The sequence below is a fragment of the Ylistrum balloti genome, unplaced genomic scaffold (assembly GCF_031769215.1).
Source record: "Ylistrum balloti isolate Yb309-2 unplaced genomic scaffold, AGI_CSIRO_Ybal_v1 Utg370102, whole genome shotgun sequence".
In the NCBI taxonomy this organism is placed as follows: Eukaryota; Metazoa; Mollusca; class Bivalvia; order Pectinida; family Pectinidae; genus Ylistrum; species Ylistrum balloti.
In genome coordinates, this window is record NW_026782128.1 from 173,152 (window position 1) to 200,381 (window position 27,230).

The 27,230-nt window shown below is 34.1% G+C and overlaps 1 protein-coding gene across 4 annotated transcripts in view; it reads right to left on the reverse strand.

Annotated features, from left to right (window-relative positions):
* Positions 1 to 27,230, reverse strand: part of LOC132550053 (rho GTPase-activating protein 39-like) — a 139,502-nt gene that overhangs the window by 64,992 nt on the left and 47,280 nt on the right. The window lies entirely within an intron of this gene.

Here is a 27,230-nt window from a genome sequence, read left to right on the forward strand (position 1 = left end):
ATATCACTTTGTTTATTAATTCAAATCAACTTCTTACATAACAATTGCATTGTGTTGCAATACATTAATTAATATCAAATTCCAATTCTTTCAAATAAACCAACATCAGAAGTTGAAGAGAGATCAGATTTCTTTCATCACTACAAAACAGATTCTATCATTTTCAATTACAATTTCACAGATTTAATCAAACTCAACATTTATTTGAATTACGGTTTAAATAAACATTTTGAACCTCCAATAAGACAAGTGATTATTGTCACAAAAACTGCTGTTGGTAATAACATTTGGCAGAAACCAGCACTTGATGTAGAAACTGGCAACTCCTTTCACTTCATTTAGACATCAACTCAAGACTAATGTACAATTCCACAAAATTAAATCTCAAAGAAAAGAGTTAATTACAGTTAATCAAGTTCTGCAATGAGATAAAAAAAAATAAAGCAATATTCGACAAAACCATTTTCATTATTTTATTTCATGCTCTCTCTTCGAAACAGAAAAAAAATCTAACATTCAGCAGGATCGATTTCATTTTTTGTGTTCGTCTCTCTTAGCATTATATCACTGTTGGCAGGTACACATGTTTTGAAGAGGCGAATTAGCCACAAACTGGCTTCTGTGTGTTAGTGATGAGAAAGGGTGTATACTCCTAAACACTGAGTCACCGATTCTATTGCAGACACTCTGGCTTCCCTGGAACTACATCAGGGACAACCAAATCCATATTGTGTTTATAGAAAATATCGAGGGACGTTCCCAGTTGATCTTAAATAACTTGTTACTACAGGAAAGCACCCAGCAATTACTGATTTACTTCCGTTTTGGTATTTGTTTGGGGAAACCACAATATCTAAACCCTTAGTAGCAATTTTGGGATCAATTTCCAATGTAATACTTAAATTAGCTGCAACAACATTTTATGTTTTTATACAATTGCAGACTTCAAATTGTATTTGCAGGAACACACAAAAATTTCATTTTATTAAGAGCATACCATTGCTTGTCACAGCTAATGAAATCAGTGATTGTAACAAGAGCTCTTCAGTCAAAAAAAACACAATATTACCTTAATAAACAATTTTCACAATCGTATCCAATATCAGTACATTGTTCTGTGTTTCAGCCCTTATCATAAAATGACAACTTAACACTTAACCTAAAAAACAATTAGGAAATCTAGACAAAAAAATACCTTAATGTAGAAAATTACCTACTCATAAAAAAAAATAAATAAAAACAGAATTTCTTGGCTCTTTTACCAATTTCCTTTTTCTAAATAGAACTTTAATATGTTCAACTTCAGGCTACATTTCTATATTGATAAATTCTACCAAACTTCTCCGAATATAATCCTCCCTCCCCTAACAATCCTCCACCATCTCCACCCCTAACATAAAAACAACCTCCTGCCTATCTCTCTACTGTCTTCATATTACATAAACACTGACTATCTAACAAATTCATAATTGTCACTTTATATAGGGAGTTCACAGCGAGAGGAGGAGTGTGATGGGAACGGAATCAGATATTAGTTTTAGATACGGCACAGACAAGTCTCCCTTGTATAGTAGTTAACCAGAAAAGACACCATCAACAGCAAGATGGTAGAAATCTTCATGTCAGCTCAGCATGCTCTGAACAAACCACCATCGGTCTTGGATTACATCAGTAGCCAATGATAAAAAACAGACAAAGATCGTAACAACGTGTTTATAAATAAACGACCCCCACTATTGGCCGTCACAAATTTGTGTCTATAAACGTGTATATTATTTTTACAAAGATTCATTAACTACACCTTAGGACACTGCCACCGAACATTAAAAGATTCTAAATATCGTTCTCACAGTTAGAAAGTCAGCTTATTTATCAATGTTAAGTGTTTTTAAAATAAAAAAGAGTCAGGCGGACTGTTTTAATATAAAGATAAGCCTACATACTACATGATAAATCAATATCTAGTTTCCTATTGCAAACAGAACCCACAGCAGTAAATATCACACTACAAAGATGAAAACCCTGGAATATAGCAGAGAAATCCATCCTTTTGTATAAAAGACAGGATTGCAATCTGACAAGCTATGAAAAATGTGGCAAAATATTGATTGTTCCTAATTCAACACTCATCTAACAGATGATATTTGTGATAACATTTCATATATCTACGGATATCGGTTTATATATACTTTTTAGTAATATTTTTTCAAAAGATTGTAGTGTGGTAATAAATACCCAGATGTTTGTTACAGATTTATATTCATGGTTTTCACTTATCATTAGAACTTACAATAACCCTATCCACTTACCATCAAAAATTTATGATGGTGTTTACTCTTCCATTTAAAAATTACAATAAAACAGATCAAAGAGATAAAACAGCCAGATTTTTACACATCATTGGTATATATTGTTATTTTAAACAATTTTTCGTGTTTAACAATTATTAAAAAAAATATCATTTGCAAACATTTGGTTTTAATGTTCAATGAAAATAAATCTTGAATAAGATCATGTCAAAAATACACTTCTTTGTAATCTTATTTCAGAATAAAAGATGTTGATCCAAATTGTTGTAACATTAATTGAAATTTGAATCATTTTTATATTACAGCTGAGAAACTGTGTTATGATTTTATACAAACTGCCATGAACATTTATTTGTGCATGCAGATGCCCTTAATAATCTGAAGAGTTGATTGGCTGTTTGTAACTACTTATAAATAATAAATTATCATCAAATTCATTTCATTATCAAATGACACATAACTTAGACAAAAACTGTACAAATTACATACCCAGATTCTTGTTGAAGGAAAGTCATGCTTGTGGGATTCTTAAATTCAAGAGACTGTATCAGCATTTATTTCTTTCTGAACAATACAACCGTAACCATCACAGGCACTTCCACATTTCTGGCCTGATTTTTTTCTTGTGAGTTTTATGATTTCTGCTTGCAAACTTTAACACATACATTAATTTTGAATACTTCCACCAGATGGTGTTATAATTGACAATTCTATTTGATGTGAAGAGGGCTGAAGAGAGAGACACAAGTTCCCGCCTATAACTATTAAACAGCTGGGTAGCAGCTGATGAGCCTTGACTTCCTGTTGGAGACGACCTTCGACCTTGAAAAAACAAGGTCAACAGTTTTGTCTCATTCAACAGTTTTTTTGGGTGTGTTTTGGTTTGATATCTTTCCTTTTTATGATATGGAGAGAAGTTATTTTCAACAGATTTGTTTTCCTTAAGGGTATGGTATTTCCTGGCCTGGAGCTTGTCCGCCCAATGTATGTCAAGTCCTAGATCTTTGTGTGCCATCACACTTAAACCTAACACCATGACAACATGTTGAGAAAGCATTTCCTGTCTGTTGATGTTTTAGAACTTAATCCCTTGATACATGCTACTCAGGGAAGCTTGTGTTTGGCACCATCTGTTTGACAGAGTTACCACAAATTACATTGTCACCTATGGTTTCAAATGGATCAAACCAAATCAATGACAGGAAGGAGTCAATATTGACAATTAGGTGTGAGCAATGAATCTTAATATTATGGCACCATGTGGCCAGAGAAGAACTTGCAGGAAAGGAAAACATGACAAATATAAGCATAATTTCTCATCAATAGTGAACATAGCAGATAACAAAATATTCATTTTTCATACACAGGAGGAAATTACTCAAGATTCAATACTTTAGTGAACAATAATAGGTAAGTTTAACTTTTCTGCATACATCGTTGTAACATGCAATTTAAGAAACAAGATTAAATCATTTGATATGTCATGAGCCTTTTGGCAAGTAACATAAATTGTTTCAATTTTTTGGGAGTTTATTTCATATTACAAGTGAAAGATTCTATTTCTCATATAACTCATATTTCTGAGAAATGAGGGAAAATTCTCTGATAAACTACCCTGTAAGACAGGCTTACTTCAACTTGAATTGGTTTACACTAATCAAGAACACCACATGACGTCATCAAGACGTAGCTTATTTATAACATTATAAAAGTGTTATCATACATCTTACAACATTTATAACAAGGCTGTATGACACGACACAGCAGGCTACTTATGTGATGAAAAGTAATTAGCAAAATGGAAATAAAACAAACCTTGAAAAGTTGCACTCAAACAAGGATTACTGTATGTATCCCGACAATGATCAATACTTAGTGGTGCTTATTCTATTGAAGTACAACAGGTTTGGGTGGCTTACAACCAGACGTGGGAATAGCACCAGATAATTACAGTAAACAGGTAAGAGAAATTATCTTTTTAGTTTTTTTCTTATTTAATAAAGTAATGAAAAAAATATAAAAATACTTTTTTTTTTTTTAGAAATCGGATAAAATCAACAGAACCCTGTGAACCTCAGAACTGTTTGATTCTACACTCAACTGTTGTAATTTTGTTCAACAGAGTCAATACATTAGAGGATCTAGAAGTTTGATTTTGTCTATGGTATGTATATTTGGATATTCCAGTCCTCCTGTCTCCTGGAGTTCCTCAGCAGCTACACAACGGCTTCAGAACCCCTAAAACCTGACAACAACCAATTAGTCTGGAAGCTCTTTTATTACACAAAAACATCTGTAAAAATTACAGGTGCATTAAGACTTCAGAGCTCAAACAGAAAACTCAACTGTTGTAATAGAGACACAATCCAATTTTTTTAAAGTGACTGAAATCCCTACTTCACTATATTATACAAATACATCCAGAACATCTTTCTTCTTAATGCCTTCAATGTGAATGCTACCTTTCCATAAGACAAATTTGAGGTTTTATGAGTAGAAATGCCATCTTTTATTTTCCAGTAGAGAACCAAAAGTCTGATTTATTGTTAAAGGCATACAAATTTTACAGCACACCTTGGCATCCCCCTGACAGGTAGGGCCTTGAACATCACAGGGGCTTTAATTTGTAATCTGGCTCAGGTGTGTGAAACTGAACTTCATTAAGGAAACACAAATTTATGAGGTTTTTTTTTCCAATGTTTGGTAGTCATAATCAATGCCAACTTTGGCAATCTGGAGAACAACATTCCTGGCCATGTCAAATAAATAATGATGTATTATGTCAGTCATATCAATGAATATTTATAACATAGAGAAATGAAGTATTGAGGCAGTGGGAGGATGGGATAGTTATGGTAAATTGGAAGGAATTAATAAGGACTGTTGGTGGTGGTGGTGGTGGCGGTGGGGAAGTAGTGATGATGATGGTGGGCAGTAGTGATGGTGGCGGTGGGCAGTAGTGACGATAATGGTGATGGTTTAAGAGACAATATCAGAAATGGGTCAGGGTTGTGAGGATGGATTTGGAGTATCTGAAGGACGATGGTGGGCATAATAAAGAATAAACACAAAATGATGATTCAACAGCAAAATTTTCAATGCAGATTAAAAAGTCAAATCACTGATGTCCAAACATTATAGCTATAACATTATAAAAATATTCAATCCCACTGATTTGAAAACAGATTCCTATACAAAACCACAAAAATGCAACATGTCAAAATATTTTCTTTTAAAGAAAGACAGATATGTTTCTCCAAAAATCCTGATAGGTTTCAAAACGAATAACTTTTCAAAACTGTATGCATGCCTGGATTATATCAAACAATTCTAAATGGCTCCAAGGCCCTGTTTTTTGAGAGTTATTGTAAAATTTCGCTGTACAACTCCAGACATCCTGTATTGTAAATAGGTACATTAAATACCTTCTATGGCAGATCCAACAGGCCATATTGATTTTCCTTCCTATCTGAATATCAAGACATGCATATTTCTTCACATCAAACAATTACAAATTCAGCATCGAAATTAGAGGGCATGCACTAGCAGACTCCAGTCCAAAGTAAAATGTTTGATAACAGTAACAGGTGTTTTCTACAGTCTAAAAACAGATATTATACCAGTTTGGAAACACAACTTTATCTACAATGGACTAAAAATGACAGGATAAATACCCAAATTTCAAGACTACCAGAAATATTACAGCAATTACTTTTGAATGACCAAACTTCCCTAAAGTATGGAATACTATGTATAAAAGTTTTAAATGAACACCAATGAAATCATGAACATAAAAAAGAATGTTGGATTTCGGGGATTTACAAAAAAAAGGAAAAAAAACTGAATGTATACATAAATGTGATAAACTAGTGGATCACAGAAGGATCATGAAAGGATCACAGAAGGATGATGGAAGGATCACAGCTTTCTGATGGTATCAATGTTTATTGTGATGAAGGTTTGCACCACACTGCCTTACTGGATATTGTCTTACTCATTTGCACTTTCTCTAACAGTATAATGGCTGTTAGGGAGAACTCAAGCTGCAATCTTCTTAGCAATATTCTTAAACCTCTAATCTGAAAATGTTGTGGTTGTGATTGATAACTTGGCACTTAGTTCAACATTTCCAGATCCTATGCACACACAAAAAAAACCCTCCCCCCTCCTCCCCCCACCAAAAAAAACCCCACACATTTTCATATGAAAAAATTAAACTTTTTTTTATTTAATGAAAGGATTTTAATGTTAAATAGGTGAAAGATTATCGTGTACCTTGTCGTTAGTTATACGAGAATATTACACAGGTAATAGATTATCATGCACCTTGTCGTTAGTTATACGAGAATATTACACATGTAAGATTATCGTGTATCTTGTTGTTCGTTATACGAGAATATTACACAGGTAAAAGATTATAGTGCACCTTGTCGTTAGTTATACGAGAATATTACACAGGTAAAAGATTATAGTGCACCTTGTCGTTAGTTATACGAGAATATTACACAGGTAAAAGATTATAGTGCACCTTGTCGTTAGTTATATGAGAATATTACACAGGTAAAAGATTATCGTGCACCTTGTCGTTAGTTATATGAGAATATTACACAGGTTTACAAAGATTTTCCAAATAAAAGCAATATCTCTCCAAAAGTATCTGACAACATGGTCTTTACACAGTAAATCCTTGATCTTATGTAATATCTACGATAAGATCCAGCATTACACAACCACAAGAGACTGTTATCAGATCAACTTATCTCCACATATCACAGAAAAATATCTTATATCATCTTGAGAAGAATATTTTCTTTATTTCTGTACTTTTTTCTGTGAGATGATGACTTTTCCAGCCAACCAGCCGACCATCCAGCCAGTACTGCACATGTTAGCAGCCGCTAAACAAACTGGAAATCAACTCATTATCTTAAGCTCGGAGTTAATTACCAGTACTGTTGGAGTATCCATGTAATTAATTCCCCCGAGCGGTATAGAGAACAGGTGAACTGTCAGCAGTGCACCCAAACAAACACAACCTACGCCTGTTCCAGTATATACCTGTACTACTGTAGACACATGTAGTCAGGATCAGACACATGTCTAGGAGTCTGGAACCCCAAAGAGTCTTATTGATGGTTGGAGTCTAGGAGTCTTGTAAGTTTATTATTTCTGGGATCAGCAGAAAACCAAGAATGAAGTGTTTTAGTTGAGAATCTATATCACATCTATTCCAGTTTAGTCTGAGGATTGCATGGGATAATGATTAAAGGCTTATCATAGAGACATGATCAATGAATTACAAGTGCAGAAGAAAGAGAAGTTGTTTGGGTGTGGTAAAGTTTGCTTATTGGAATTTTTTATAATTTTGTTTAAAGTTGTTAAAAAACAACATAAACTAAAAGCTGTACTTATTTTATTACAATTGCAAAACAAGCTATTAACTTACATACAAATCTCTCTTGAAGAATGCCGGTGGGGTGGGGTGGATTGGGGTTGGGAATAGTGTGGATTCTTCTGTGGGAGGAATACTGGAGAACACAAGGTTTTTCAAGGTTTCTTTATTCGCTCAGACACATGTATGTGTAACAAGAGGTTATCACAATTCAATTTTACAAAATTTAAGGAAAACGTTCAAGGTCAGGCAGGTGAACCCATCCAATTAAGGATCCAATCTGCAGCAACTTAGGTGAAAAGTGAGTGATTTTCAAATGCTGTATTCAACCATCCAATATATCTTAATTTTAAAATGAATTTGTATCATTACATTGTCTGGGAATGCATCCAACAACATCTGTAATAGCTTCATCAGAAATACCCTGCAATCCTCCTGTTCCAAGCTCCACCCTGACATTGATTTTGCAGGTTATGTAATCACCAATCAGGTCCAACATGGACTTATCACAGGATAAATCTGGTTGACCATGATAATAAAATAGACACGTTACGTATAGTATTATGTTCGAAATAGATATATCACCGTCTCCCCATCTCTACACGATGTCACGGCCTATCAATAGGTTACACTCATTATTACATTAACTTTCCTCGCCAATTAACATTAAAATGTTTCAAATTGAAAACCAATCTCTCCCATTAAATATCATTTTGTTTTAATTTGAATTATTTTAAAAAGACATAAACCTATTATAATTGGTACCAAGTCTATTTTTGCCCATTGATTCAGCCTATAAGAATCAATTATCTCCCTCCACAACATAAAATCTCCCATCTCCTGCTGCATTATCTGACAATGAATAAGAACAAGGAAGAAAGGGCAAAGGTAAAACTTAGGAAATTTGTATCCAATGAGGCGGGATGTAAAGAGAGACAGAAGGAAATGATGAGACAAAAAGAAGAAAGGGGTATTGTACTGTTACTATAGCTGTGTGAGAACCTCTTAGCTTGGTAACTATACAGTATGGAACAGACACCCATTAGTGAGAGGTATACTGAGGGAAGGATGAATCTGCAGGATTTAGGCAAGGCAGTTGTCAGTCAGTTGATTATAGAATTAATGTGTTTGTAGTTTACTGCACAGGAGGAGACTGATTGCATGATGAACAACAGTTTGACAACATAAGGCAGATTGTACAGATGTTTTATCTCAATGAAACACATATTTATATTAAAAAAATTCATGTATGTTCACTGCTGCATAATGTTGAACTGTCAATCAATATGAAAGTCATTGAAAAAGTAAAACATTTAAAAATGTTTAAAAAACATTTATATGTTAATAGTCAAGCTCTGAAAAAGAGCTAAACAACATTTTTCTTAAACACAGAAAACCCCAGAGATCTTAAAAGTTCAAATTCAGTCAGAATATTTCAGTGAGTAAACGAATGATTGTTAAGTCCTATAGAACAGTATAAGATAGAAGATGGCCCTATAGCTGTCATAAGAAGGCAGCATGCACATTGTAGTGGGAGCTTTTTACCAGAGTCATTAGTCATGGTCACCTGCTGGGCTGGCTGGCTGGCTGGGCTTCAGTCCTAGCGGGTATACATATCAGCCCTATACATTCATCAAGACTATAGGCCTGACTGTTAATACATTAAAAACAGTCAGCTTCACCTAATAAAACTGCTGGATTCAAACAGGAACTTTGTTACTTCAAACAGGAAATGAAATTGGCAAGTTAATCTTTAAAATTTAACAATTATTTGTGGAAAACCTGATGAAAATATTTTTTTCACAACCTACAGAAATACCCTAGGCTTTAATCATAAAAGATTTATACTTAATGCAACAAATAGGACACACAAGTAATGCAACCAAATATGCTCAACACTTTCAAGAACTCAGATTCTAAGGCAGGAGCCAATTAAGATTTAGAAAGGCTAATCAAATCCATATACATAAAATAAATCTAAGAATAAAATTTACCAAGACTCTAAGAGTTATTTCCCTTGATGATCTCCACAAAGATTCACAATGTAACTAAAGGGATGTAACTCTTATTCTGATGCTCAATACAAAACTGAAAGGCAGTTCTGTGTCAAAGAGACACTACTCTTACCAACCCAGGAGTTCTTGCTTCAGTTCTAAATTGTGTGATACCAAAATAGCTACGAATTCTCGCTGATGCTATAATTTCCATGAATTTATATGAGAGGTCATCAGTCTGTACCTCAGTGGTGCCAAACAATTATCAGAGAGAGACATGTTGAATATTACATTTACATACCATGGGTCCATTGTGGAACATTTTACACCGATAAGTTTATCATACTGTCATAAATTGATAATAGATCCAATTACATGTGTTTATGAAATATCTCAATAATTGGCTGTTTGGCAAGACCGGAGACGACATACATAAAAAAGAAAATGCTTCGATATCAGGTGATCTACGATGACAGAATATATGCTTAGAATTGTTAAATTACACACCAAATATCAAGAACTTGGCGAACAAGGCATTAAACATAACCAGTCAATTAGTGCCTGCAAAAAGTTCAATTATGCATATTCAGAAATGGATATATGTCTATAGTAATATTCTTATACCAAGCAAAATTATTATACCAATCTGGATAAATTAACTTCATATTCTAATTATTAAATTTAATTATACAACATTCCATTTTAATTAAATTTTAAAGAAATGAGTATTCTTAAAACCAATAAATCAATCATTAATTAAATTAAGATCACAATCTAAATTAACGGAGTAATCAATCTAATTACCTGCACTTTGTGTAATAGGCTCGATAGTTTCTATTATGTAAGTTTAATTCACACATACAAATATTTGGCTTCCATCAATCTGTACCACTGACATTTCTGAAAATGTCAACATTATGTAATTCATGAATAGTTAAACTGATGCAGAAAAACCTGTCTGAAAATAGTTCTTGTACAAACTGTCTGGTTGATAGTAATAGTTAACCACTACTACTGCACTACCACTCTACAAAAATGGAAATCGCTGTATAAACAGCTTAATTTCACTTTATGTTGGCGTGCAGTTGTTCCTAATTGACTTGTAGCATGCACTAAGTTAGCTACTGGTTGAACTGTAAAAATGCCGCAGGCCACTATAAATTATCTACAAATAACATGTTCTATATTTAAATGAATATCTCTATTACAACAATGCATATTTTCATTTATGTTAAAAAAACTTAAAAAAAAAAAAGAGGAAAAATTCAAGTAATTAATTTTATAAAAACGTGCTTTAACTATACCCATGTGAATTGAAAAGAACACCATTCCAGAATTCCTCTACCACATTTAAGTTTTTTTCTCCTTCGATTCTGTCACTAGAGTGATAAATTGTAATGGCTGATGAATCATATGATCTAGCATTTTCCATTATTCATTGATCTCGGGGAAGTGTTTTATTGATATAAAGCCGCTGTGGTAAAAATGAGAGAGTAAAGCTATATATCTATTCAATATAATTAGTACCACAAGTATACTGCAGATATTCACAATAATTATGCTAGGTAACCTCCCTCTTGTGAAATATTCACCAGATTTATCCAAAATAACAACCCATATATGATGTATAAGAGCAGTCATGTTATGTATGTATAGAAATACCGTAGTCTTGGTTGTAAACAATTTACGTTCATGAAACATTAGGACTTTATTACCTAAGCTGTCATCAGATATCACATTATCACTAATTTTATAATCACAGATATATTTAAGGATATATGCTACATTATTGTCATATGAATCCACTTTTTAAAATAATTCCGTATTCAAGAAGCATATAAGATATGATATCTACATTTGGTTTTACCAAGTAATATATTACAAAAATGCATCTATTTAAATAGTTCTACCAAAACTTAAGTTTAAATAATTAAATATAATTTTTAAAAAGGTATTTCAAGGGAAATAACTCATCATAGATAACAAGTAAACCACAAAATAAGTAATGTAAAAAGCATCTTTCTTACCTATGGATCCTGGTTATTTATTGATTTTTAATTAAAAACAACTGGTGTGAGTATTTCAATTACACACGTGATCTTATCAGAAACAATAATGCAACGCAATGCACATCAAAATAAAAGACCAAGCTCTGTGGATTTTCAACAGCGTTCCTTAACTAGAAGATATTCCCAAACTCTCATTCTCTCTGGAATAAATGTAGTCACATATATTAAGTATGACTATATGTCCTTTAGATTCTCTGTCTATCCTAAAATATTGCTGATCTACAGGTTTAATCAAATCAATGACCAGCAATCTTCTTGTTGTTTCCTCCCTGTCCACACAAATGTTATATAACACTATACATAAAGTGTTTGACTACCCTACCATTGTTATTTACGGTAAATAATATCCAAGTTTGACAGGAATGTACAATGTAGCCTGATGTTAATATTTTATAACAGAGATGCCTATCACCTGCTGTGGATTTCAGCATCTGAAACAAACACTTCAACAACATGAGCCAGCCTAACTGCACATAAACTTACTTCATGGTATTCTTCACACTTCTATTTCATCCTTTTTTTTAACTACTGTGAATGTGTCATTATAAAGGACCCTAGTAGTAGGAGTTTATGATCATAAGAACTTCCCTGATCCATTCCTATAAAGGTTTGTAACCTAGAAAAAGCAGGACTTTATGATGTATAATTCAATAACTGAACACAAGACAGGGTGTTCCGTGTGATAACACTGTCAAGACATCTATAGCTCAACATCTTTCAACCAGATGGTGCCAAAAAACAGCTGTATCGGTTCAAGGTCAAAGAAAGGTCATGATCCAGGGTGTAACGATGTTTTAGAAAACATCTGATCAGCTCCGTGTCTCTAAGTAGGTGTCGGTGGGATACTGCTAAGTGTGCTGTCATACTTCTGGCTTTTTTGTGTAATAGATATGAATACCTACCTGCTAGTTTACAATAAATATTGTGTTTGTGACTGCATAAAACATTTCTAACCCCTGTGTTATATAGTGCACTGTATGTATCCTGAAATATGCCCAGGAGCAAACACATCAGCTTTGTCATAATGAGTATAGGCTAATTATAAGACATGCATCTGTTTACATTTCTATAGGCATGAATCAACTTATTACCAGCACCTGTCTTATGTAGGATGGGCTTATTAGGTAAATGTGGTATAGCGTATTACCAGTGTATTGTCTTATGTAGAGTGAGCTTTTTAGGTAAATGTGGTAAAGTGTATTACCAGTGTATTGTCTTATGTAGAGTGAGCTTTTTAGGTAAATGTGGTATAGCGTATTACCAGTGTATTGTCCTATATGAGGTGGGGTTATTACACAAATATGGTATGTTACAGCCAAACAACTGTACTAATGACACCAATACAACTCCACTTTTATGTATGTATATTCTGACCTCAAATATTGATTTCCCTACAAACAATCAATTGATATATCACAAGAACTGGGACGAGGAACTATCACGTAATGAGCAAGCCAGCTCCTCCAGCCTTGAGCATCAATTTGATGAATCAAATAATGGTCTGTGTTACTTGTGAATGTCTCCAACCCAGCGGCCAACTCAAGAAATCACCGCCACTTTATTTACACATAACCTGTCAAGCTTGTAATCGAACAAGGATACCAACAGACATTGAATCAATGTTCTATCATTTAGGTAGCAATCCGGCAATAATACTCCCAAAACTTTGGAGTCTACCTAAAAATGAGTCTGAGTCTATATTATTTCTATGGGAATTAAACTTTTATTTCTCAACTGTTTATTTCTGCTTGAAGAGATTGACAATCAGTGCAAATCAAACCTAGTCTTATTGTACTTGAGAGGCTGGACACAAACATACCTTGTGTTATCTACCAGCCTTAGTATTATCCCACACTGTGATGAGATTGGACACCAGCTCCTGTGCTTTCCCATACAGTGATGACATGCCAGTTATGAAGTGCACATGCATAGCAGGCAGCTTGTCGCCAGGTGATAATGAGAGACAATAAATTGCAGGGCCACCAAAAAAAATGGTGAAGAGAATTTTTTTCCTTGCAAGAGAGAGAAGATTGTTGGGGGCTTTGATAAGGTGTTTCTTCACTGTAATGACAATGTAATGACAAGAGCCAAGGGCAAACAACTTGGTTTTATTTTTAAACAATGAAATATGCAAAAAAAAAAAGCTTTAAAAAGAATTTCTGATGCGTTTTAATTTCATGGGAAGATAGGTATTTCATCGTCTTTATGATAAAACAGCATGTCAATTTCACTTTCATAAATTTCTAACCTTGTCAGAGCAAGCAGAGAAACTGGACATAAAGGATTTGCTCCCCATCTCCCTAATCTTATCTATTTGTAGACAGCTTCAGACAGCTGTCTGATACAACTGCAAAATCTTTCTGTATTTTTCTCGTCCATTATAAAGCTAATTTTAGTTTAAAGCATGACATTGTAACAGAAAATTCCAGACAGAAAAACGATAAAAACAACAAATCCCTATTTTCTTTCTACATTCTATAAGGGTATGCCATTGTCACAAACACATGATCTGCTTCAATGTTATAAAAAGAAATATTCTAATTCAAAACTGGAATTCAAACTAGAATTGAGACTTTGAATTTTCCCTGTTTTTGACCTTAAAGCATGAAATTCCGTATTTCTTCACTTTAATGATCTGTTCGCCATTTATTTCAACAACGTTTTGTTGATTATAACCAATACAAGCTAGAGAGATATTGATCACATTACTGCGCGTTCCTGGAAATCTTGGTCTGCAGTGTGTATAGATGGAGATTCCTGGTTCATTAACTGCAGCTAAAATTTACCTTGCCCTTGTTAAACAATATTGTATTCATCTCTATATCATCAGCTCAGTCATCCTCTCAAATGACTTTGAACGACCTTAAGCTTTTTTTCACTTGTATTTTCAATTATCATCAATAAATCTAACAATATGTTCATTCCTTTAGCCAGTCACAGTGACCAGAATAAAATTTCTATATCCATTAACTATCATTATCCCAACAAAATTTCCCATCTCCAGGGAGACAGAAAAAACTTGAACTTACCAATCTAATTCTGTTATTCATGTACAAACGATTTTCAATGTATGATTTTGAAATCCAATCAAGGATTTAATGTAGTTTTATTCTCCTCATGAGAAAAAAGAACAGTAGAAGATTGACAAATATGACATCAGCATTTAAAACATTCATAGTTTTAAGGAGCTGACTCAGATCTTAAAACAATATCCGAGACAGAAATACAGATGCTTTCAAATTACCATTTCTTTTTTATCATTGCTTATTTCATTAGAGAAAGCCTTCCCCTGAGTCTTCCATCGTTGACTGCATTTCCATTCGGAGGTAGTCCAAGAAGAAAATATGGGACAGCGATATTGAAGTCCAGACAAGTTTTTATCGGATGATCAGTCAAGCGAGGTGAGACTGATCAAGTTATGATGTGGTTTCACACCTATTGCACAATCACAACCTGACTACGGACACATTAGCAACCTGAGAAATTGAGGAGATCAGAGTCCTGACACTTCTGTAATTAGTTGTTAAACTGATCTCTCTCGATAAGACCACAACAAAGTGTGTACTTCCACGTTCCCTACCTACCTATATTAATGTTGGTTTCTTGTTAACTTTAGATTAAATCTATTTCCTCTGCTGATTCAATTGATGATGGTGATGGTCAGAATAGCAGGTCATGCTATTTAGATCTCTAGTACTGAAAGATGCCGTTTTTCAATGAGCCGATTATAGCCTGAAAGTTAGATCTCACACTTTTAGATGCTATCTTTAAAAGATTTTTAACAAAATTCTCTAAAAAACATCTTATGTCTTGATATATGCACTTATATCTCAAGGTACTCAAGGAGAACCAACATTTTCCCATAATTTTCAAGTAAGAGTAGTGAAACTCATAATTCATTTTGTTCAGCCTAATGTAAATTGAACATTGATGTCTTGTCCGCCCTCTTAGAATATCAGGAGCCGAAGCTTATTAGAATTTCTAATGAAGAAACACAACCCTTTTCCCAATTCTAATGTAGAAAAGGACACTGTAGTACAATATCATGATAAATGTTGGTATCCATTTATACAGCTTTGTAAGCTATAACAACCTGATATCAAAGTGAATTCTGATGCTACACTTAATTTAGAAGAGAGGGATTGATACTAGCTGTTAGATTGTTTCCCAATCCTCTTTCCACATTCTGTTTTATAACCAGTAAGTGATGGAAATAAAGCATTGATTAAATGAAACCAAATCAACAGTTATTGGCACTAAAATACCAAATTCAACCTTGTAAAATTATTATAACAACATTGTTTTTCAAAATACCATATTAAACCTCATAAAGTCTTTGAAAAGTGCTATTCAATTATAGAAAATATAAATGTCAACACTTTCTACAGTCTCAAAATTTATGACAAGATATGTAATTGTTTTACATGGAGAAGAAGGATGGGATGACAGATTAAGAAGTGTTTATAAGGTAAGGGGTTCTAATTAGGTTTAAATGGTACTAACTTACATCAATACCTATTTCATTATAGGTCAGGACTGGCCTACTTTTTTGGTAACAATAAAAAATTAAAACTAGGTTAACAATAACAGAACAGGTGAACACATAGATTTCTGTTTGCAAGTCGGCCAATCAATCAAAAACCCTGAAATTGTAGTTAACGAGATTTTTATTTTAAGAAAGAAATAGCCAGGACATTTCCACAGTAGACTAGATGAATTACAACATCATAGAGGAGGGGATGAAGAACACATTCTCATGGCCTTAAATTGTCTATAAACTATCTTCCTCCTAAAACAGTACTATTACAACATGACACTAAAAAAGCCTGAAGTGAAAGCCTCCCAGACACATAGACACACTCTAGCATGATATAGGAATCATGACCAGGGGAAACCACTCCGCCTAAGTAGCTAGACAGAGGTATTATTACATAAATCATACTTATACATGGAGGGGGATGGAGCTATGACCCAGAAATGTTGGAGACTGGGAAGAATTACTGGAGCTAATAAACACATAGAGTTAGGAAAAAACCTTTGATTAAATCACTGATGTGGTTGAAAAATAATCAGAAATCTGACTGGAGAGAGAATATGTAGAAGGCAATAAGAGAGATAATGAATTTGAAGGACTGTTAGAGAAATGGGTTTTCACTATATGAATAAGATATTCAGCTAATGAGTATGATCAGGAAAAACTCTTCTATGTTTTTATTTACTGCCAGAAAAAAACAACCTCATGAATCATATTTATTTGTGGCCACTTATGTCAGAGCAGGGAATTAAAATCATTTATCTAGATCAGGTAAAACAAGGAGATCAGCATTACAATTAATAGCTGTTGCATGTCACCAGGCGTAGAATGCAGAAACGAAAGCCTTCTGAATGACTCGCCATCATTCAAAGATAACATGAAAAGCTGTTGAGAAAAATAGCGCTACATACAAGTAGATTATAGGAATGGTGCTGTTGGATATCCTCGCCATGATGAATACTCCTGTTAATGTTACATGATTACCATCTCCATCAATGATCAGGATTCAAACCAATTCTACTCATGTTTTTAACACTTTGAAATTAATATAATATTTTTGTCTGAATAGCTTCCAGGTTTCGTATTTCTGAACATCCTTTTTTTTCTCAAAAGGAATTTTCAACACAGAATTTGATTGATGATAAAAAAAATAAAACGTTTTGCAACAAGCTTCTAAAAAGGATAATTACTATTCTCTAAATTTGTTTTAGTTGGCATCCATAAAAATTCCAGGCGTTTTGATTTTTTTTTGTTTTCTATTGGAAAATAACATATCATAAATAATCGATGGACTCGTTATTTACTTTTTTCTAAATCTTGATTAACCCAAGTTAATTAGGTTATTACACTATCCCCGATATCTCTTCCGTTGGGTGGGTTCACATGGTAATTAACTTTAGCTTCCTTCGAAACGAAATTTCCTGCTGGCATAAAGATTTTTCACATCTTTTAAATCAGGTTTGTAAAATGATTGCATGTTGTTCCTTTTTTGGTATGATAATCCTATTCAAATTAAAACTGTAATATGCATCAAAAAATTTTTCAAGTAGAAGTTCAAAATCCTTTAAATTTTAATCAAGATTTCAAAAGAAATAAAAAAAAATAAGGCTTTCGATTCAAATTAATACATTGAAGCCCTGATCAACTATACCACACTGCACATTAGCAGAACCAACCGATTCATTAAAGATTGAAAGATTGGGGAAACTGAAATCAACACAGCCTTGATGAAAGATTCATAAGTTACAAACCTCAGGAAACATCAGCAACACAATTACACTTGAATTATACAAAAAGACTTGTATTCTTCAAATACAGAAATTCATTAAAAAATAAAAAAAAAATTTATCGGGTAGTTTTACATTATTCCATAGTAGCAATCTTTAAAACTAAAACACCAATAAATTCCTCTTTTTTTCTCTCCTTTCAAAATAAAAAAATGTCCAGGCAAAGCAATTCATTTTCCATCAGAACATAATCATTCTGCAAGCAAAACATTTTTAAAAATTTCAACTGAACAATCTAGTCTAGATGAAACTATAGAGCAGTAGGTTTGTGTACCTGTAAAAGCTGGAGCTCAAAACATCAGACATAACAATGAAATCTAAATTGCTATCCACCAGGAACTGGATTAGACTCAGGCTGACCTGGAGACTGACAAGCTGAATCACCATAAAACATATATATAGATCTTCAAGGATGAATGATAGACTTGGTCATAAAACAGATTTAAAAACTTCAGAGGTCACTTAAAACTGAGTCAGAAACTTTCCTCATGGCTGTCCATGTATAAAAGTAAGCTTGCTTTTGAAGGTTGTCTTAGATTTCAGGAGTTCATGGGATAGGTATATATTCACAACTGTATCTAGTTTCAGATCTCAAGCCAGGCGATTCACTTTCTATAATTAGTGTCAACTTGTATCTAAATATATATGTATACATGTCCATTTCATCCTTCAACCTGATGTCATGCTAGATTTAACAGCCTAAATATGTATCATGCAAAATGAGGAGTTCCCATGATCCTTTCTCTTTCTCATGAAACTCTTTCCTCATCTCAGGGTAAAGACAAAATATAAATGATGCTAGGATGCGGTCAGGTGAACTGTGAAGTTGATATCACATCAGCAGATCATAGGAATATTACTGAATTTGTTGGAAAATTTCACATCTCTCTACATCAGCTGTTTATCTTTTTTCCTTTTCAATAACGAAACCAACATGAAAAACTTTCCACAGAGCTGTATAATAAGCGTCATGATTTCAGTTTCCCTATTGCTAATTTTCCATTTCTTGATAGCACCAATCTTGCATTCCCAACCTATGATGTTTACACGTTGCATTTGGTTTCAAAAGATGGAGGTTGATGTAAATTATGGAGAAGTTTTACGGTTGTCATAGTGATCTCATTGAAAAATATTTGATTTCTTTGTGCTATATTCCACTGGACATGCTTGATGCTCGTTAGTTGGTTCCATTGTTGTATACTTTGTTCTCATGTAATAAAGTGACATTACTTACTTGGATTAACCAAGATTTACATGGCAGGTGTTGTCAACGAAGTGCTTACTCTTCCGGAACACCTGGTCTTATTCTCCTTGTACTTTTTCAGGATTCTCCATGTAAATCTTCTTTTGTTTGTATTTTGCCATTGTTTTATTGAATTTATTTGGGACTGGATTTTGATGGTGTGGACATGTTGGCATTTTCTTGATGTTTTTTATAGTGAGCCAATTTTTCCAACATCTTCAAAATTCAAGGGTTTTACCTCTGGAATATGCCAAGACAGAGCAGATTAAAAAAAAACACTTTCATCAAGATCCAGGTAAGCAGTGTTGTATTTGATGGACATAATGCAAATATACATCTTTTCTACTCGATGGGCTTAAAAGATTATTCCTTACTTTACAAATGAGAAACAAAATACTTGATGGTTCACTACTGTTCTCAATGGTATAACTTTGACAAAGGCCATCTTTCAATGACTTAACATCATCTATTAGGCTTTCAATCAACATTACGCTGTAGTTAAATCCATTACAACGATACACTCTTTTACTTAAAGCCTTTTAAGATGGGAAGTTAAAAAAGACCTGGCTTCTATTAACTGTCAGCTAGCATTTACCTGTAACGACCTTACCTGTTTGTACAGGTGTATCAACATCTACCTGTTCGGAAGGCAACACAGTGCTGTTTATAACACACAGCCTCTGAATCAAACATTTTACACGCAGTAAGAGATTCTAAACATTCAGTCTATCAGATATACATATCTAATATCTGACATTAATATCATTTTACGTGGTAAAACATCACTGCTAACCATCAGACTACAACTTAAAATTCAAAAAACTATTTATATCTATTTATATGCATTATATCATATTTTTAAACATGTGTAATAATAATTATATGCGATTTGCCTGATGAAAGACAGTTCTAGTAAAGTTTATCAAGACAGTTTTTATAGAGTATAAACAGTTTGATCAGATGAGTCCCTGAAGAAAATATTACAATCTACCCAGTTGTATGAATGTACATCTACAACTGGCAAAAAATAGAACTGAAAATACTTGAACAGTTTTAATTATAAACCCTGCATTAATAGTGTAAAATCTACCCACACTTTATAAACATGATATACACTATCTTGCGATATTGGAGATGAACCGTTAGCTCTCTAAGGACATGTAAGAATCTTTTATCTTGAGGAAACCCTGCAGACAATGTAATCAATTTTCAAATGGCAACAAGGCCATGCTGTCTACATTCAAAACCATTTGAGAGAGTAAACAATCCCACCAGCAATAACCTTTTATACCTCTACATAGCATTGGGCTAGTCTGGATCAAAGACCAGAAGAGTCTGTTACTGAAAGATAGGTAGTACAAAGTGGCGTGCTAATTGACGAAGCAATTTCAGAAGAAATTTCCAATATTCCAAAACCCAGTTCAAATATGAGTCTTAAACAGGAAATCACTAAAAACGATGTTGGAAAAAAGTCAAATTACCAAAGCAATATAAGGAGACAGACTTTCCTATTTTGAAATTTCCAATATTCAAAAATCTAGATAGAAATAAAAAATTGCCATGTAATTAGAATGTTTATTTCAAAAACAAATTTACACCATGGTCATGTCATTTCCAGAAATACTTGTTCTAGAGCACAGAATGGTAGAACTAGCAAGTAATATGAACTTCATGTGACTCCTGACCTTCCTAGATATTAAATAGACAGTAACAGAAATTAATGATCCATTATCACATTCGACATCACTATTAACCATCCTGTCATATACATTTCAGTTGGGTATAGGAATGACCTGGTGTCTCCAGCCTACCCATACCTCAGTGACTTTATATCCCAGACCAGATCAGACATAGCCATCAGAGAAAATAACTGTCAAACACTGACTTACTCAATCAATGATATTCTCCCATAAACTAACCCTGGTCTGTTGCTTTGGTATAAAGAGTTATCCATTTGTTCCAATTCATCTGGTAAAAACAACCAAAACAGACATGTAACTTTAATGAATTTTTTGTCCATATAGAGCTGTATAGAAAAATCAAAAAGGTCAAACTAGTACAGTTACATACAAGGTCTGACTCATATGATTTAGGTAGAAGGTAAACCAGGTGCCTATTCCAGCGATGACATTCCATAATTCATGATATAAATTTGACAGCTTTCAAGGAAGTCGCATTTACCTTGCTTCTTACTAACCATTGTGTTGGTATGGATACGGGGAAAAAGGAATGACATTTTGAGAAAGCTGATCAGTACTAAAAAACAGTCTTGCAAAAGCAGACATGCAATTTGCCTTCTGACAGGAAAGAACTAGGCTATCCAATGAATGACTGTTCGTTGTTTTTTCAAGTCTACGTCAACAAGAAGGAAAATTCTGTTCATATTACCGAACTTGTCAAGCACTACTGTCCAAGATAAGCAAAGCTATTGTCTTCTGATATCAACCTGTTGGTCAAGATAATCACAGCTATTGTCTTCTGATATCAACCTACTGTCCAAGCTAATCACAGCCATTTCTGATATCAACCTATTGGTCAAGATATTCACAGCCATTGTCTTCTGATATCCACCTGTTGGTCAAGATAATCACAGCCATTGTCTTCTGATATCAACCTGTTGGTCAAGATAATCACAGCCATTGTCTTCTGATATCAACCTACTGTCCAAGCTAATCACAGCCATTTCTGATATCAACCTATTGGTCAAGATATTCACAGCCATTGTCTTCTGATATCCACCTGTTGGTCAAGATAATCACAGCCATTGTCTTCTGATATCAACCTGTTGGTCAAGATAATCACAGCCATTGTCTTCTGATATCAACCTACTGTCCAAGCTAATCACAGCCATTTCTGATATCAACCTATTGGTCAAGATATTCACAGCCATTGTCTTCTGATATCAACCTGTTGGTCAAGATAATCACAGCCATTGTCTTCTGATATCAACCTACAGGTCAAGCTAATCGCAGCCATTGTCTCCTGGTCAAGCTGATCAGAGCCTTCCAGCCTTACTTACCAGTCCAGCTCATCAACTATGCCCACCAAGCCAGATCAGTTAAGCTCCCTAACCTTCCCTGCCAGCCTGCAGTCCTATGTAGCTCATCAAACTGCCCTGTCAGACAGTCCAGTCCTGATTACCAGCCATGCCCAGCTAGCCAGGCTGTTGGCCTCTGACAGCAATAGTTTGTTTGGTGATTAAATGCTGAGCTCGTATTACAGACTCCCTGGGTGTAAATATTGCTGCCTATACACTACATCTTCATTAATTTGTAATAAGACATTTTGTAATGAGGTGTTACAAGTGAGATAGGACCTTGGCGGTCCCATCACCTCAGGAAGACCTCCCTGTACTGTACAAGATATGGACCGCAATGCCTTAACACAGTAACAGTAGTATCATACCTGATACCAATAACCTAATAACACCATTGGAGTAGGTTACACACCAGCATGGAACATTTCAATCCATATATTTACCAAACTCCAGAACATTAACACCACACAGTCATTTTCACAGCAGCATGAACTCTTTCTTCCTTACAAATAACAACCCTTCAGCAATTGTGACCAAAGGACATGAAAATCTACCTGCATCTGATATCATTATAATTCTAATGATATTTTTTCCTAAAATGATCTTTTTATCTGACATCAAATTAAGATTGTTTTATCAGAATCACTCAGCTATACAACACATTACACTACACCATCAATACCGCCACATACACAATATTTGGGGTAGATGCACTGCCTGGCTGCTGATGCTGAGAACAGGTGATGAAATGCACACCATTGCCAGTGTGTAATACTCCTAACCTAGATACACCAACCACAGTTACCACAAAAACATGAGCTACCTTTTTTTCACACTAAGGAATGTAATGGACCATAGAAACAGTAATCAGCATCTTGTCTGCTCATCTGGGACTGTTTTGGCTTTCATTCTCCACCTCACTTCACAACCAATACACAGCACATGTAAACAGCCAAAGGTCTCTATCTTCTATTGTTGTGATCCAACGGTAATAATGGCTTCAAATCATCCTAACAAGAAATTTTGATTCAAGCACACAACCGATTCATGTTACAAACTACAACACAATCATTTATAAACACAACCGATTCATGTTACAAACTACAACACAATCAATTATAAACATAACCGATTCATGTTACAAACTACAACACAATCATTTATAAACATAACCGATTCATGTTACAAACTACAACACAATCAATTATAAACATAACCGATTCATGTTACAAACTACAACACAATCATTTATAAACAACATGTTACAAACTACAACACAATCAATTATAAACATAACCGATTCATGTTACAAACTACAACACAATCATTTATAAACATAACTGATTCATGTTACAAACTACAACACAATCATTTATAAAACAAACAAGATTTCAATACCCTATTCTTTTTCACCTTATACTCAATCTCCCATTTTGCGTACTGAAAGTCCTTTTCATCCTTCCCTCACTCCATCATCTCCTTTAATAACCAAAGAACCCAGAACTCTTCCATATTCTTCCCTTCCTTCTTCATTCTTTACTCAATCCCTTCCCCTTTATCTTTTCCAATTATTTTCTCCTTCCTTTCCAACGTTCTTCTCTCTCTCTTCACATAATTTCCTTTCTTATTTCTGTATGTTCCTCATCTTCTTTCCATTTGGCCAAAAGACCTGATTATGTTTGCTCATTCACTGATATATGTAGTAGGACAACAATCTTCCTACCAATAGGAATTGATCTGACCTAAAAATATTCTTAACCCAGACTGGAAGTTTATGTAAGAAAAAAACTCTTCAGCTAAATTTTTCTAACAGCTTTTCTCCCAATTTTTTTTATGGGCCTCATTTCCATATGATTTTAAGATTATAAAGAAGGAAGGAGAGAGGGCCAGTCTATCTGTGGCACCATAGCAGGAGCTGTGCCATAATATAAAACATGCCTTATTTGTAATTTCCATATTTTTCAACTTCAATAGAGTAATTGTTCAGAAAACTTGATACCTCTAAGTAGATACACCATGTGACCTATGTGGGGATGTGTTTTCTGATTTCCTAATTAATGTTGGTGTTTTGTACAGTATAATTAGGGAGTACATCAAGCTGTTCTCACCATTTCATACTTGTTATCCTCTTCAGTGCATACTCTATGTTAGAGAAGTTGACATAGATATGTATTGCAAAAGAGCAAAGCGACTCATTTTCTGATTCAGACAAACTATACTACCTTCTTTTCTTTTATAAATACCAATATTTACAGGTAAACTACATACCTGTTCTAAACACCAATATTTACAGGTAAACAACATACCTGTTCTAAACACCAATATTTACAGGTAAACAACATACCTGTTTTAAACACCAATATTTACAGGTAAACAACATATCTGTTCTAAACACCAATATTTACAGGTAAACTACATACCTGTTCTAAACACCAATATTTACAGGTAAACAACATATCTGTTCTAAACACCAATATTTACAGGTAAACAACATATCTGTTCTAAACACCAATATTTACAGGTAAACAACATATCTGTTCTAAACACCAATATTTACAGGTAAACAACATATCTGTTCTAAACAACCACCATTTTATAGATTTTATTCATTATTGACTGATTGATTTCCTCATATCATAAAACAGACTGAGATTGGAAGTAATCTGTAGAATACAATACAGAGTTAAAAAATTAACGGATGTGATGTGAGTCCAGGTATTTCAATCAACAATCCATGACAAGACATCAACCTGTAATTCCTATTTCAACGTTGATACCTAACAAATCATTGGATACTCTTACTTTAAATTTATCTTTTATCATTGTGAGGGCTGACATAGAGGAAGAATTTATGATTTGGAGGAAACATGTGGTGGATGGAAGGTTGTTAAGGCAGACAATATATGTCAGGTATAACCTTTATGGAGGAAGCATTTGTCACTAACAAGTAAACCTTGTTACTTAGCCAAATTTTGAATCTATCTAGGGATAATTCTGAGGGTGTTGTTTTTTTTTGTTTTGTTCTGGGGCAAAATATGATTTGTAGTGAAGTTAGATAGTAATCTTTTAATTTCGTAATTTATTGAATAATAATTTTTTAAAAGAAATTTGTGTTTCACTTTAAAGAAAATTTGTCACAAGCTCTAAAAATCAAGGGAAAAAAATTTAATCAAGCACATTTAAACACAGAATTACATGATGTGATGGCTGTGCTTTCATAATCTGAAATCCTTTAAAACCAGTCATTAAAACACAAAAGCAGAAACACACAATCATCAGTATAAAATCCGATTGATTTATGGTATGTATTTTTAAAACATGATAAAGTTGACCTTGGGAGAAGATTCAAGAGTTTTCATGGTTATTGTGTGCAAATTCTCCAACAAAACCTAAAAGCTACATTAATGTTAAAGAACCTTACACTAACACAGCTGATGAACTGGTATATATTTGTCTACATTTAATTTCACGAAAGTTTGAAGCTTGCTCTAGTGTGTCAGTCTAGTGATAAGAAACAGGATGAAGGAATCGGCTCTGTACTTCTGAGTAAATATAAACAGAAATTGGTAATAAAAGACAGTTTCAGGAGATAAATAACAGGAACTTAACCATGAGGTGAGGTGTTTTTTGTGACATATATATAGATGTACGGGATACCTCCTATCAAGTTCTTTTCCCCCCACTGGATATACAGTTGTATGATGCTGACCTACAAATCGCACCCTTGCTCGCACTGGTGTGAATTAGACATATATGTATGTTGTTGTTTTCCATTAAGTGTTCATAAGACATCAGATTCAATGAAAAACGAGTAAGTGGCCTGGGAATTTTCTTTCTGCCACATACAAGTGGCACCACAGGAGCAAAACAATTCATAGGCGTTTTTCTTGTAGATGTTTTTTATTAGATTTCTCACACTCATAGTGTCACGATGTAGAAGGGTGAAAACAAGTGAGGGGGAGGAACAGAAGAGGTTGGTGAGATGTTATATATATCTATATATATGTCAGTAAGTGGTTGACATGAACTAATAAGTAACACAGTGGTGGGGGCGAGAATAAGCATGGAGACAGAAATATAAGGCATTGGAGATGTATATGGTGGGGGTGGGGGGTTGGGGGTGGGGGGTTTGAGGAGATGAAGTCTGAGGAAATTTACAAGCAATGAGATAACATAAGCCTTGTACACAACTGTCTCCACCCAGAGTAACCTTACACCACCATCTCGCCTTCTCTGTTAAATAAACAAATGTCCTTCTTTTTCCTCTTCCTGGATACTACCTCAGACCTCCAGGCTCTGTCATCACCACCAACATGTCAGGGTGTAACAGAGAAATCGGAGAAGTTTAAGCTCAACTATGGACAGATGTGTGACAGACTACATAGAACAGTTACACTGATTATATCACAATGAGATAACATGACCTCTGTAACATGACCTCTGACCTCTCCGTAAAATCAACCTCTGTCATACACACTTCTTCTCAGGTTGCCATGCACTTTTCTTCACCCAACTCCCATCTCTCATCAAGTCCTTGATATTGTAAAATATACACAAACCTCTATCCTCCTTCAGCTGTGATGCATCCATCTATAGTGTGCTTTCAATCAAAAGCTAACAACAGTCATTGAAGTGAAAATAAAGGTCACAGTGACCTACATTTGATACATATACAGTTACAGCCAGGCAACAATGTAGAACTTCATCAATTTTGATATAATAGTGTAGCATTATTCAAAATGTAACAGTTTATTAAGTTCCATAAAAACTGGATGACTGAAGTAAGAGATATTAATTTATTTGTAATATCTAATCAAGATGTCAAACGAACGAATGGACAGAAATTTGTCTTTCAGCTATGTGGC